The sequence below is a fragment of the Camponotus vicinus genome, unplaced genomic scaffold (genome assembly GCF_025532165.1).
Source record: "Camponotus vicinus isolate PSW18456_S1 unplaced genomic scaffold, iyCamVici1.0 SCAF_7, whole genome shotgun sequence".
In the NCBI taxonomy this organism is placed as follows: domain Eukaryota; kingdom Metazoa; phylum Arthropoda; class Insecta; order Hymenoptera; family Formicidae; genus Camponotus; species Camponotus vicinus.
The window spans coordinates 913419-928902 of record NW_028141979.1 but is presented as its reverse complement, the minus strand read 5'-3'; the positions used below and the strand labels follow the sequence as shown (position 1 = coordinate 928902).

Genomic DNA, 15484 nt, shown 5'->3' with positions numbered 1-15484 from the left:
TACAAGGGTAGCAAAGAACGATACTCCCATCCCACGTCTTATTCTCTGAATGAGATTACGATGAATAAAAGTTTCACAATTCTCGTCTCGATGGCTCGCCGAGTTTAACGAAAGGGTTCGAATCGAATTTTTCTTTCCCTCGCGCCATAGGAGCGGAATGTATTGATGGAAAAAAGAAGTTGTCGAAGAGAAAGAGTTTGGCTCGGTCAAGCACCCCGCATTTGTATAGTGGCTCCCTATGACTCTGGAGTTTCGAGGCGCTCTCGAGACTCTATCTTTCTGGCCAGATCTCGGCGGCCGGAATGATTTTCGAAATATGATTAATTGCCCAGTCGTGGCATTTCGTCGACGCAGAGGCTTCCAAACCAAGACTATGTACCGGTGGGAGGATATTTTTCTGCTGTTACAAGTCCTCGCGGCATGTCTGTCCCGCGACTCGAGGAAACTGGTTTCTGATTTTCGTTGCTTTACGCGAAGAAAATTTCGAGAAATAAAATGTCGAAATAGATGACGGCGATGACTATCGGACTGGAAAATTAATTAATCATCGTCGGTCATCGTTAATGTATTTCAAGATGAAAATAGTTCAAGGGATAAGTGTTTAGAGGTTGATGAAGTTTTTTGACATTATTTAATATAATTTTAAAAGCGACATAAATCGAAATTTGAATCATCATAAATTGTAAAGAGATTTGCAGATGAATATCGATTAATGTATCGACTCTTTTGCGCTTAAAATATCGATAAAAACGTCGCATACTCCTTCAAAGTCCCGCACGCGCGCGAGAGCGATTTGTACGGCAAAACATTAGCCATGCATCGACACGGTCGAAATATTTCCGTGCAGCATGGGACTGCACGGGATACACGGGCCAGAAATGGAGGTGGATAGCTTAAACACAGCCTCGACATTTGTAAAATGCGCTTTGGACCGGTCCCTTTCCATCCCCCCCGTCCCATCCTATCCCGTCTCGTCTCGCGCGCACGCAATTACAGCCAATTTCGCGTAAACGAGAGCAAAACAATTCGTATCGCGGCGCAAACGCGCGCGCCGGAACAAGAGCGAAAGGGACGAGGGTAACACACCAAGAGGGCATAGCAAAACGCGAGCGCGGAAAGGAAAAAAACACGGGCGAGAAGGACAAGCGAGAAAGAGAGAGAGAGAGAGAAAGAAAAAGAGAGAGAGAGAGAGAGAGAGAGAGAGAGAGAGAGAACGAGATCAAGATGGACCTTTATCCTCCGCCACCCCGGGCCGATGTCCTCTTTCCGCTTTGTCCCCCTCCCCCTCCCCCTCCCTCCTCTCCACCGTGTAGATCCGATCCTGGAGGCACGCCGGGCCTTAGCCCCGTACCTCGCGCGGGCCGCAGGCGAGATTTTTAAATTTTGTCACGTTCAAGTTTAAACACAGTCATTTGTTGCGATCTTCGCCGCCCCGGTGCCTATGCCTTTTGCCAATGCCGATTCTCTCGTCCCTCGCCCTCCCGCCAACTGTTCTTTCCGTCTCTCCTTCTCTATCTCTCTTTCTCCTCCTCCCCCTCCCTCTCTTCCTCTCTTTCTCTTATTCTATCGCTCATTTATTACGTTTCTTCTTTCGTTTCATTATCCGTATGCGAGCGTCTATTCTCCGAGGATTTTTTTTTTCTACGACGCAACGAAAGCACGAGCGCGCCCACGTTTCGATGAAGAATCTACGAGCGGCCAGAATAATATATTTAATAATAATTAATACATTTTGAAGATGTATATATTTCTTGTCCTCAACACAATTTTATTGCCCAGTTACATCGATTTCCTTGTCAATTTTTATTGGCGAATAAAATTATTTAAAAGATAATACACGAGATATATGTGAAATTCGAAGGAATTAAAAAACTATAATCATGATAATTTTTTAGTTTCTTCAATTTTCCGTATTATCTCTCTATATCTATTTTTCTTAATAATTTAATAAGATTTTGCACATAATAGATTCACTCGAGATAGATTCTATACACGACTTTATATATCGATCATCCCCCTCGATATGTTTCTTTGTACCGTGTTCGAAAAGCTGGGCCCCGGCCTCCCTTCGGCAGCAGAAAATTATGCCAATTCAAAATTATAACATCCGCAACCGCGAGCGGATGTAGTTTCGTTTCGCAGCTATTGTTTTTGCCGAGGCACGTAATAACGCACGATCGCGGCCCGAAATCGCATTTCAGTCTTCCCCGATGATCGAGATCGGAGATTAGCTAATTGCGAGCCAAAGGACTATACGTATATATCTCGGATTATATCGGATTATATCTCGGCAAAAAGAATTACGACGTGGCCATTCTTTTTGACCAGTGGCGTAAAATTGAGAGAATTATTTTAATTTTATTATTTTATTATTTGTTTTATTATTTTTCATTATTTTAATTAGTTTAATTCCGTTGTATATAATTGAAAATATGTGCGAATGAAACAAATGAAAAGTGGCCCGCGCAAAATCTTGAAATGCGTATCGTTATGGCGTAACCAGATGAAATCTTAACGTCCTTAAATAGAATATTGTCATCAAATTATCATGCCTCTTTACAAATATAAATGATAACAGAAATGGAAAGTTGGTAACAGATTGCGATAATATCGATACGTACGCTTACGCGTATAAACTGATTCGTAGATTCTAATCTTGTTATCACTCTCTGCGTTTTCGCGTAGTAAACATTACAAAGTATCAAACTATAGTGGATATATAGAGACACTTGCGACATTTTATTTTCATCTGATATCGCAGCATCGCGCTATCTAATCTAATCGACCGTTATACATAATCGATGACTGGGTCATGTACTTTTAACACCTACTACATCTTTCTCTATCATTGTCGCGTCATCTACAGCAGTGCGATCATGGATTTTGTCGAATCGTTACTATTGAATTATCTATTCGATTTGTTTCTCATTGTTTCAATTTTTTCTATCGAAAGAATGATTATAGAAACCGCTCTATGTTTTGGTTTTTCTCTGAATTGTGTCTACTCGCGATTTTCTCATCGAGAGTCCAGAAACAGAAGGAAAGAAAGAAAGGAGAGACGGTCTGTTAAAACGAGAAAAAAATAGAGAAAGAAAGAAGGAAAGGGATCGAAGGTCCGAGGAGGAGGAGAATCGCGATACCATAATATCGCGGTTATACCAGGGTCTGTCTCTTTTCAAATAATTCAAAAACCGGCCGATCGAACATATATATTCCTGGGCCGACTCGCAGCTCGTACCGTGTAATTATCGTAGAAGGGCCCAACAGACCCTGAATCGCTGAATACCCGCAGTGATGATCAACCTCGGTCGTGCAACCTTCGCCAAATCGATCGTGAATTTGTAACAGTGCGATCGAAACGCACAAATAATCTCGATAAAATCCATTATTATTGATTACTTTAGTAGATGTGATATTGCTGAACATGATTATTCAGCGTTTTAAAAGCTTTCAAGTAAATATTACAATATTATTTCTGACGAAAAAAAAACACGTGATAAGTCTACGATAAAATATGAGTAAATTATATTAAGATAAATTTATTCTCTCTCCTACTTAAATTATATATAAATAAAAAAAATATATATAATTAAATAAAATATATATTTTCAAAAACTGAAAATTAAGTGAAAACTAAAATAATGTGAAATTAAAAAAAAGTTTATTTTGAAATGACTACTAGGGAGGAATGATAAAATAAAAACGTAAAAATAAGAGAGCAACACGATGAGTTTTTATCGATATGCAGTTCGCCAAATGTGCAGAGAAATCTATATGAGTGGATCAAAATTCGCATGAAGCTGCAGTAGTACGACCTGTTAGATCATATTATATGTTTGTGTGTTCCTCACCTTCTCTACGGAACGGTGCAAGGATGCAGCTGTGGCTCTCTCCAAGGTCCTCGCGCAGGATACGCGATAGATAGATCGGTGTTTGGATTATTCTCGTCGCGCCATCGATCGATTTCTCTTGCGGGATCCTTATCACTATTTTTGTATCACGATTTTAAATATTTTTAAGATTTTTCGATTTATTGAACATACAACGAAATGTTAAAAAAAGTATTTTTAATATATTTCACTTTTTAACATACTTTCTTCACTGGAGACGTTTAACAAATCGCTCGTTGGATAAAATGCAAAGACCGATTTTGACTGTCTGAAGACCGATTACAATGCGAAATACCAGAGTTTCTGTTACTTTTTACAAATTTTTTTATCTTATCAGATTCCAAGCTTTCTCTAATCGTGAAATCTGCCTACGAAAAAATACCAGCGTTCTTTATCATCCTATGTGATCGGCGCAAATATCTTTCCCTCCCTCCTCGCTTAGAAAAGTGCGATCGTCTAATTTGCGTTCGATTAAATAAATATTCGATAAAAATCACCGCCGACACTTTTTGCCTATAAAATCATTATCGTCACTTCCTCAATTATCACTCTTTAACTTATTGATTAATTAATATTGATAGTTTCGATCTATTTTAATTAATAGCTCGAAATTTTTTATTTAGAGAGCAATTACAAAGCAAAAAGCGATAGGATATGCCTGCCATCCTGCGTGCCATAAGGCGTCTACTTTTATCATTTCTGGCTTTCCTCGTCGGAGATGAAATTTAAATATAGCAGTGGTTTGTGTCGCCGCGTCCCTCGCCTAAAACGCTCGCACTCGCGCCTTCCCCCGATGTTCCCACGACAATGTGGGACGTATTTGAGAAAAGAAAAAAGATTTAAGAAGGGTTACGGACGGATTGTCGTCCTTCGAGAGTTAGTTGGATCAGCAGGACTTCCGGCACGATAAAAACTTCTTTCCTCGTCGCGGTGTAGCCCCGATACTTTTTTCGCCGCTTTTCGGAGGGTGCGCGCGGAGAAGAAATATGAGACAGGCATGTCATTTAGCGCGACATCAGGTAACGCTTTATAGTGACTCGATTAACGTCGTATGTATATTTGGTAAACTAAAGGGCGCGGACAACTGTTATCCAAAATTTTTCCAACTCGAGATTGGACTTAATTTTCGGCTTAAAATAAAGTTTATGATGCTTCGATTACGAATTTTGTAATTTTTTCAGATGGACCGTTCCAAAATGGCCGGTAAAATAAAGGACTTTTTATAAGAGTAAAAATTAAAATTTTTATATGGGTGAAAATTTTAAAATATTAATTCTATCCATCTGAAAACTTGCATATTTGTCATTTATATGTCATGAATTTTTATTTTAAGTCAAAAACAAAGTCCAATCTCGAGTTGGAAAAATTTTGAAAAAAAAAAAACAATAGGCCTATAAACACTTTGCATTTTTATATGAATTTACGGCAAATCAAATGGCTCAATTGAAATATTTGAGTAAATAGAACAATGAATATACATATATATAATCACAATAATAAAATTAATAATAAAATTAATTCGAATCGTAATTTTGCTCCTATTTTCAATCTCCATTTTTTCACGATTTATGGATTCTAGAGAATTCTTAGTTTCATTTATAAATTAGAAATTGAATACCTACTTTGTTCCTAGATTTTTATAGACAAGTAATAAACAAGTAATTTCCCACGTGAAAATTAAAAAAGGAACTTTTAATAGTAACTATAATTAGTTTCAAAATAAAATATGATCTGATTGCTTAAAGATATTAAATCGAATGAAAAGTATAGGAGAAAAATTTCGATTCGAGGAGATATATGTATATAAAAATTTAAATCGTATGTTATTGAATAGATTTGCATTTGCTGTAGTATTAAAGATTTTAGCAAAATTATATTTGATAGATTGAATCTAAAATGAAATTGCGTTAAATTTTCACGATATACAGTAAATAATATATAGAATATATACAAAAATAATATACAAAATACATACATGAAAAAAACCCTTTCTATGTTTCGCTACTAAAATATTTTTTTAATTAAAATACATTACGAAATATATTTTATTATTGAATTTTATTGAATTTTATTATTGAATATGAATTTTAAAATTAATTAATCATACAAACTAATAATTATTTAAAACAAATAAATAATTATTAGAGAATATCGCACTTCAAAGAAAGACATGTAAAGCAGATCATGCCACTATTTGTCAGCTTGAATTCGCCATGGGAATATTATAGCATATGTAGCATAGAAAAACGCAGGTGCCAAACAGTCAAGATTTTCGAAAAATCATATAACATTCTTTATTACATTAATAGTTAATATTAAAGATTAAAATTTAAGAAAAAAATCTCGTCTTTTTCGAGCATCCAACTTCTCGCATAGAGCACCTGCTTTAACGTCTGTTACTTTGGGAAAATATTATAGGTCCATCCCGTCTTTCAAAACGAAAATAAAAAAAGAAACTATTAAAGTGATTCTCATACCTTTCGATCATTAAGATTTTCACGCCATCCTGAAACTCCTTTACCGGTATCGGCTGATCGATGGATTCGAAAGAAACCCCTTCCAACCGGTTGACAAATCTCGCGAGAACGAGAAGGGAGGGGGTAAGAGGTGTGAGGAGGTAAGAAAAAATTATCGAGGAATCTGAAAAACGAAAGAAGAAATTAAAGAGAGAGAGAAAGAGAGAGATAGATCGGTGCACGATCAGTAGTATAAAAGCGAGGATGATTAATCGTCGCGCGAATCGTTAAGGCGCCCTAAGATTTACTCGAATCGAGGATTTACCACCGGTGGTTCTTTTCTTTTGTCGCCGATCGTACAAGGAGGGGGGATCACGTTTGCCCGGATCGCGGAAGTTCCGGCGCAAATTACCGAAACCGAATCTCCTCCGTTCGACAAGCGGAAGCGTGAAGCTTACTCTTAAATATGTTCCGAGTGCAACTTGTGCATTAAATTACGAGGGTCGCCTCGCAATCCACTCTTCAAAATTACCCTACTTCCCACAACCTGTAACGCGCTCAATCGCGCGTTTCCAAGGGTGCGGGAGACGACACGTGAAAGAAAAAGTTGACGGAAAAAACACCCTCTTAGGTTTGCCAGCTCGTGTGAACCAGGCGAGAAAATTATGTCTCTCTCCACTCTTGACTCTTAATTTGCCTGGCTTTCGACGATCCTTCTTGACTTATAGAGCTCGACGATCAATAATTATTAAGTTGAATAAAATGATATAAACGTGCTAGGATATATAAGTAAATTGTATATATAATAGAAGGAAATATTGTAAACTATATTTTTAAAGATTTTACTTATTTTTATAAGAAAATTACAAATAATTAAAAGTAATTTTTAATAGAGTTACGTTATTTATTACCCGAAAAATGACAGATATAAATACAGACAGAAATATCGCACGTTTGCTTGTATCAATTTTTTTCTAAAAAATGCGAGAAGGTTCAATGAACTGTAATCGGCATATTTGTAATTCTAAAATTACGGGATGCTCGATAAGTTGAACCGAACGAGTCGAATCTCCCGAATGAGGGGCCATGTGCGCGTTTGTGTCTCGAGAATGGTCGAAGAGATCTAGTGGAGGGCACGGGATCTTCGAAGTCTGCTGTTTCTCAAGGAGACGCTATCTCATCGGGCGGGTTTTGCTCTCCAAAAGCCTCCGGGAATTACGAGGATAAAAATGTTTTTAGCATACGCTGTGCGCACTGACACTATGACAAATCGCCTTCTATGAGAGAGAATGATTTCATCATCTTAAAAAAAAGAATTCATCGAGATTTACACGTGCTGTAAAATGAGAATGCCTCGAGAATGGTAAATTTGTGATACTTCAAAAAGTGGTCTCGTACACGTTTCCGGGGAAAAAAAATATTTTTAATTATAAATCAATTTTTGCCACACACAAAGCTGGTCTTTTTTTCTACGAGAGAATGACTTCATCGTCTCAAAAAAAATTCATTGAGATTTACGTGTCGCAAAATGAGATTGTCTCAAGAATAGTAAATTTGTGATACTTTTTTATTATAAATAAATTTTTGCCAAATTTCCCTCTTTTTTCTCTTAAAAGTTACTTTCGTTGCAAAGCTATTCACGTTGACGTAATCTCATCCCGTCTCATGGTACACTTTTATGCGACTCGTATCGCTTATGAATTCTTACATGATTCGTACTTTATTCCCCCTTCAATCTGACACGCGTACGCATTCGGTACTTTCTATTATCTGAATCTATTTTTACGATGACTCCTCCTTTGAAAGCAGTTCCTTTCACGCCCGCTCGCTCCATAGACGACGCTAAGCCGATCGACGATCCCCGAAACAGGATTTTTTTGTCGCGCGTTGTAAGATCTTAAGAATTTCACGCGAGTCACGTTTTGGACGGGAGATCGTCGTGGAGGCGTAGAGCCGTGACTCGAGATTTTTCAGCCACGATGGAAGCAGAGACGCGAAATGTTTATATGCACGACGCTTGGTATTGACATATCGGTGATATAGTCGGAGAATAAGTGATCCCAAGATTTTTTCCTCATGATGCGTAAAAATATATCATTTTTGTGACAACCTTCCTTTGGAATTATTCACGATATTAGAAACGATCAAGAAAAATGTGTTAAACTTTTAAAGAAAAATAAATGTATAAGTGATTAATATATGTCGAAATGTATATATAATTTAATTTATGAGAATGTGAATCGCATAATCTCTGGAGACAGGCAAGACGTCCTTATCTTTTAATTGACTTGTCGAAAAGAATGAAATTGACTTGATACAACTAATAGAAAATATTGTAGAATCCGTTAGCGTTATCAACTACATCTCTATAAGTATACGATCCATTTAAAGTAGATACATGTCTCGAACATAAATCTCCTAATAAAGTTACTTTCGTTAATTGAGCCAGTCACGATCGTACAAGTAAATATCGTGTTAAGATAATTCGAGTTTGATAAATAAAATAATTGAAAATTATTTTCTCGAGCGCACGCAAAAAGTAGAACGTACCTAAAACAAGAATCTTAATTTGTTACCGAAAAGTAGCAATGTTAATGAACGGCACTTCTACAAAGATCGAGATTGTGTCGCAGAGATGAAAGATTGCGTCTTTTGAAGAGAACATTATCGACGCAAATGCCGGTATCAGTGACACGACACGCTGCGAGAACGACAACGGTTATATACCCACGCACGATCACGCTTAGAAACACAGGTTTTAAGACCGCGGCAGGGTGTACAGCTGTTACGCGCGCGGCAGCTGACAGAAGAAAGGGGTTAAGGACCCCGGGTATATCCGTGAAAGAGGAGAGAAGAGCCGAAACGCGCGCGGACGGAGGGTTCCCGATGGAGAAGGACCGTCGCGAGGAGGAGCGAGGAGGTGAGTCCTCGCTACGCGGGACCATTCACGATCTCTACGCAACCCTACGAAAAGGGTCTCTCGTCTAGCCTCTCCTGGTCCCGGGCCCTTCGCGATTTCTGGATTTCCGCGTCTTTAGTAACCCGAGAATCGAAAACAGTTGGGCAGGTAGCAGCGTCGTGGAAGGAAGGACGAGAGCGGGCGAACCAACGAGGGGAGGGGGAGGGGGGATATCGTACCCTTCCAGCGAGAACCCTTTCAGAAGCGTCGCGCAACCCCTTGAATGGCGAGCGATCTCTGCGATTACAACCGAAAAAAAAGAAAAAAAAGAAATTGTGCGAGATGACATCTCGTACTCTCTCCCCCCCTTTTATTCCCCACCCTCCGCTCGCTTATTCTTCTTTCTTCCTCCCGCGATGCCAACTTCTTCCAGAATGGCGGAACCTCGCCGTTACCTGACTATCGAAAACTGCCAGCTGTATTTTCTCTAGAGATTTTCGGATTGCGTCACAGTTTCTCGTCTTCCCTTCCTTCGCGGCTGATTTTTCTCTTTCTTCAACTAACTCTGCCTCTGTCTCTCTCTTTCTCTCTTCCACTTTTTCCTTTTCTCCTTCTCTCTCTTCCACTTTCGTGCCTTTGAGCTCTATCTCGGGTCACAGTCTGGTTTACGAGCTCGCAGCTTTTGATCGAGTTTGACGCTAGATCTTGATACTGTCTACAAGCAGACGTTGATCCTGCATCGATGTCGGTTTCGCGCTGGTATTGTCGATTGAATTTATACCGACGACAAAGAATATCGAGGATTACGACAATTTTACTTTTATTTCATTATAATTTTAAAGGTAATAATAATAATTTAACAATAATAATAGTAATAATAATAATAATATTATTATTATTATTATTATTTATACATTTACCATTTATTTTTTATATAAAATATTGTAATATATTACACTTGGGAATCCTAAAAATAACGAATATTTTACCATTCTATTGTATCGTCCGCTATTTATTCCGCTTCTTTTTGCCGCAGAGAGACAACGGATAGACCTTTTAGCGCGATGGAATACTCTCCTTTATTTAAATCCTACCACTTTATTTGACCCCTTGGTGCTTGGTAAAAAAACTCTAGAAAAGTTGAAAGTCCCGTACCTTTTTCCCAGGACTCAGGTATATCCCGCGGTTCTAGACACCCGGTAGGAATACCCGGGGTTCCCCGTTTAAATCCAGGATCTTGTCTCTCTATTTGAATAAGATTCATCCTGTTTATCATTTTCTACGATTTCACCCCTCTGCGCCGCGGTAAAGGTCTCACCCTTTCGCCCGCGACGCACGTTGTCTCGAATATATACGCGCATTATACGTAAAAATCTTTTCCCAAGGGGTGAAATAATCACCCCTTCTCGCACTTTTACCCCTTCAGTCGTCAGTTTCAGACGTCAAATTAAAATTTTGTACGGACCGGTTGGATGAAAATTTGATTTTCACCTGGTACCCGTTCTCCCTCCAGGGCCCTTTTTCCCGTACCAACTCTTTCTTACCATTGTTCGCGGCCACGTTTATCCCTTGCTTTCCAACCGCGCAATATATTTCCGTTAATATTACATAATTCCTTGATTCCTAACAATATCGATTAAAGAAAAAGATAAAAAAAGTAGTTGAAAGTAATAATAAATCTATTGTATATGTTGGTAGTCTTGCGAATTTTTATTTTACTTTTGAAAATTCTTGATGATAGTTTTCCAAAAGTGTCGAAATATCTTGATGAATCGTCGATCGAACATCCCGTCGTTTCCACGTTCTCCTCGATTCCACGGAGAAAAAAAAATCGTTGATTAAAGCCCGAGAAAAAACCGTAAGAGGGTTTCGCGACCTTTTCGTAAAAAAAGGCCCGTCTCCTCTCGGAAGCAAAATGATCGCGTCTCGGGCCCCTGCACGCACGAGATGACAAATGGATTTCTGGACTCGATCGCATCCACTCGAAACCAATTCGGCCGACGCGTCTCTCGCCGTTTCCTTGAGCGTCGCCGAATTTGATCGATGGAGAGGCGCGATCATGCGTGGAAAATTCACACCGCGCGGCTCGCGCATTCGGATTTTCACGGGATATTCGTCGTTACGTAGCATGTCGTTACGTTCGCAGAGCTTGACGATTGCGACGGGAGAAAACGCGAGTCCTGTTACCTCTTTTTTTTTGCTCCCTCCTATCTCGCTTACGCCGAATCGGTCGGACTATTTATTTTCGGTGTGTCAAAACGAGTGACTGATGACGCCACGATGCTAATTTCACCATGTGGGAACTGATCGTTACCGGATCTCATCGCCGCGAAATAATAATAAAAACCGCATGCGAATAAGAGAGTCGACTGCCAGGACGCGGGATTGGAAAAAGTTGGATGCGCGTGCGATTTCTTAGGAATAACGGGTTGTCAAACGTTTCAACAACGTAGAATAATGAATAGCATCGGTATTTGACTTTACATGTCAAAGTAGAATGAAACGAAGAGAAGTAGAATTTTAAAATCGTTACTTTCATCCCTCAAGTTTGATTTATAAGATCAAAATTTTTAAAATGGTTTGAAAACAACAAAAATTACTGTAATTTATATAAATTATTTTTGCTTCAAGAGTTTGCAAATTTAAATGCTTTGATCGAAATTTATAAATGATATCCTTGACAAATTCTTAATTCTTTAATGAATCTTTTATTAAGCAAAAAATTTTTAGTTTTTAATTTTAATTTTAAACGTTTAAATATTTATATAATAATTGTGTTACAAAAACTTTTAAATTTCTTGGAATGAAACGGACAAGTATAATTTTTAACGTGTTGTTTTTGCCCCTCGAGCACTCATCACGGTATCAAAGTTTCAAGCACGGTTTGTGAAAATAGCAACCAACAAAAATTATTATAATTTATTTGAATCACTTTTGCACTCCAAGAGTTTGCGAATTTATGACGATTATTTCTTTTTATTATTTCTTCCGATTTATTTATTTACTTTGTGCGATTGCATACGTTCCGGAAGAAAGGAAGACTATTTCATTGTTTGGTGAAGAATGAAATAATCATTATTCCCATAGAATGCCATTCATACGTAAAAGTACCGATTCTGTCTTCGTTCGTTCGTCCAATAGTAAAAAGAGAAATAAAAGCAAGACAAAAGGAAGGACGCCTGTATCGGCGAAACCTCAAAATCAAATATTGATTCTCGGTTATGCGCGCGTAGAGCGTCACGCGATGCCGGGCCGCCTTTATTAAGTGATTACTCTCATTAGCTTGCACGCGATGCGCTTGGTGGCGGTTATTACAAGCCAATGGGACACAAAATGGCCACTCTGGTTCCTCCTTCCGAAACAGTTCGCATTTGTCTTCTTGTTAATTGCACGATACGTAATCGTATTTTTATTTTAAATACAAATATAAAAATAAAAAGATATTAATTTTTTTTTATCAAACGGTACACGTGTCCCTGTCATTAATATCGGATACGACCGCGTTGCATGTCATCTTTTTATAATTCCCATTCGTTTCTCGCGCCGCTGCATTCTATGCAAAATGAATCCCTCAGATGGCACGACAAAAGTTGCACGCAACGAACAAAGGGGAATGCTATATGTCGTTACGAGGGTGTCGATACCGAACATCGTCCAAACATGCCGTCATTAATATTATTATCGATTAGAAGTCAGCGCGCCTTATGGATCTGAATTTATATCAAATTCAAATAACGCCAGCCATGGCACGTCGCAAAATGAATTGCCTCTCCTTGACCCGCAAATGTAATATGACTCGAGGGACTACGAATGTTTACGTCAAATTTAAACATAGATAGATCATTTGATCCGTGAATCGAAAGATGGAGCGAAGAAACACATCAGAAATGCGATCTCTGATAAGACATTAAACACGGCCGCTTCTATTATAAATCAGCTTACCTCGTAAAAGTCTTATGCTATGAAAAATTTATTCAAAAGTATACACGAAATATTTTACTATCATCGATGATTACTAAAAAATATTTTAGATTTTTTTATTTAATATACCTGACTTTTAATCAGTTACTTTCATCAGTTATTTTTATATAAAGGGGAGAATAAAATTTTCGTTTCTCGCGATTCTGCCAATTTCTTCCGGAAAAAACACTAGTGAAAAGTAATGCTCCTGGAATTCCAAGGATTCATCGATTGGTTCGCAGATCGATTAGCCTCGGACGGTTGGTTAGCACCAATATTGGCAATCGGCTTTTTGCGTCGCGGTTTTCACAACGTTCATTTCGCCTTCTCTCTTCTCTTTCCTTCCTCTTGCGCCCTTTCGATCGGCCGACGAGCGGCTCGTCCATTTGCTCGTCATGGTTTGAATTCTTCCCGGCCGACCAGACGACGAACCAGCCATTTGGAATTCGATCAGAAATACTTAAGGTGGCGTCTGCTTTCCCTCTACCCCGATTCACCATCACCCTCCTCTCTCTCCTTTGCGCACACTTCTTCCAAGGCTCCGTAAGTCACCGATCGGTCCCCACCGACGAGTTAAGCGCCGCTCGACATCGGGTGGACGAGCTTTCAGCCTGTAACCTATAGTACTACCGGCCCGTCGCGATGATCCCGAAGAGAGACTCCCGAAAGAATTTAAATTAGTCCCGGCGCGTATATCGAACAAAAATTAATTGATTTATGAGTAGCAGATCGCGACTGAGATCCGCTGCAAAAGCAGACGCGCACCGCTATTGGTTCCATTTCTCCGACATGATCAATATGATTAAGGCAAAATATAAATGATTGTATTTCTCGTTTCCTATAGAGATTCGTTGAATTTTCATTTAAAGAGCGACAACATCACGCTGAATATTTACGTGCGCGATAAATCACTTTTAAATACAAGGAATCTGTGAAGAAAAATTTAATAAATCTTTTTATTATGCTAGAATTGATTTACAATTAATTGTTATGCAACAGAATTCTACCTCATGAGTTACAGTTGCAATTAAAAAGCGCAGAACGTTGACTCTTATTTATTTCTCGCAAAAAGAAGTGCATATATATTCACATCGAATGGTACCGCCTACTTTAAGAGCCTTGACATTGAATATTCTTAGGATATATGCATGGCAGGTGATCATTATGTATAATCATCGCGTAATGATTGATCGTTTCCACCGCGATCAGGAATTCTTGCTGCTTTGAGCGATCGAGTCATATACACACGTACATATGTAGACCGGATATATAACGCGTAACCATTTGAGCAAATGTTACTTGGCACTCAAACGGTTGCGGCTACTTTTGTTTGACTTATCGAATACTAATCGTTTTTCTTTTTTTTTTTTTAATCAAAAGGAACTCTCGACACAAAGAGCCAATGCCTCATCAGTAGGTTACGCACGCATATACGTACATAAATCTTTGAAATGCCGCATCGGATCTCTAATCTCGATATGAAATTCCATTCGACAAAGCCGACAGAGAGAAGGAGGGAAAGAGAGAGGAACACATATACTTTTATATTTTACATACTTTACAGGCAAGAGATTACGCGCGTAAAAGATTGGAGACGCCATCTAGCAAGTTGTGAATTAATGATTTCGTAACTACTGTTGGAATGAATTGACAGCATCGGTGTTTATGAATGATTCCATTCAAAATTTCAGACTACCTACATGTGGTATAGTTTCCTCCGAGAACTCTCTTACCATCTCGCGAAGAGCCCCATGTTAACGACGCGCTACAGAAATAACTTACAACGCCACAATTGATGGGAATAAAGACTCTATTGCGATTATAATAATTTAATAATTTATAAGAAAATATGTTAAAGTATGAAAAATAAGAAAATATAATTAAAAAGTGCAGCTTAAATTACATATATTTTAATATTTAAATTATATATTTTAAAAAAGATTACAGCTATAAGTCTTTTATCAATAAGATCATTTATAATTATTACATTTGCAACGATTATGTTCCTATTAGAATAAATTAATAAGAAATTAATATAGATTAAATAATTTTATTTTTAGTCTTATTATTTTCATTTTTATTACAACAATCTATCAAGATATTTTATTACCCTCCTTGAACACGTCAAGTAAGAATGATTGCCTTATTTCGTCTAGTTGTCCGGAAATTTTCACGACGACGAGAGGCAGTATATAACGGGAGTTATATAAAGTAGCGCAATACGTTGCTGTTGTTCCAACGACATATATCCAGTGAATCGTGAGATGAGACCAAACGTT

At 38.2% G+C, this 15484-nt stretch overlaps 1 long non-coding RNA gene across 1 annotated transcript in view; it reads left to right on the top strand.

Moving 5' to 3' along the window:
- Positions 1–15090, top strand: part of LOC145974875 (uncharacterized) — a 49296-nt gene extending 34206 nt beyond the window's left edge. Inside the window, exon 3 of the long non-coding RNA XR_014439832.1 lies at positions 14586–15090. This is a non-coding gene — a long non-coding RNA (uncharacterized LOC145974875). The remainder of the gene's footprint in view (positions 1–14585) is intronic.
- The last annotated feature ends 394 nt before the right edge of the window (positions 15091–15484 follow it).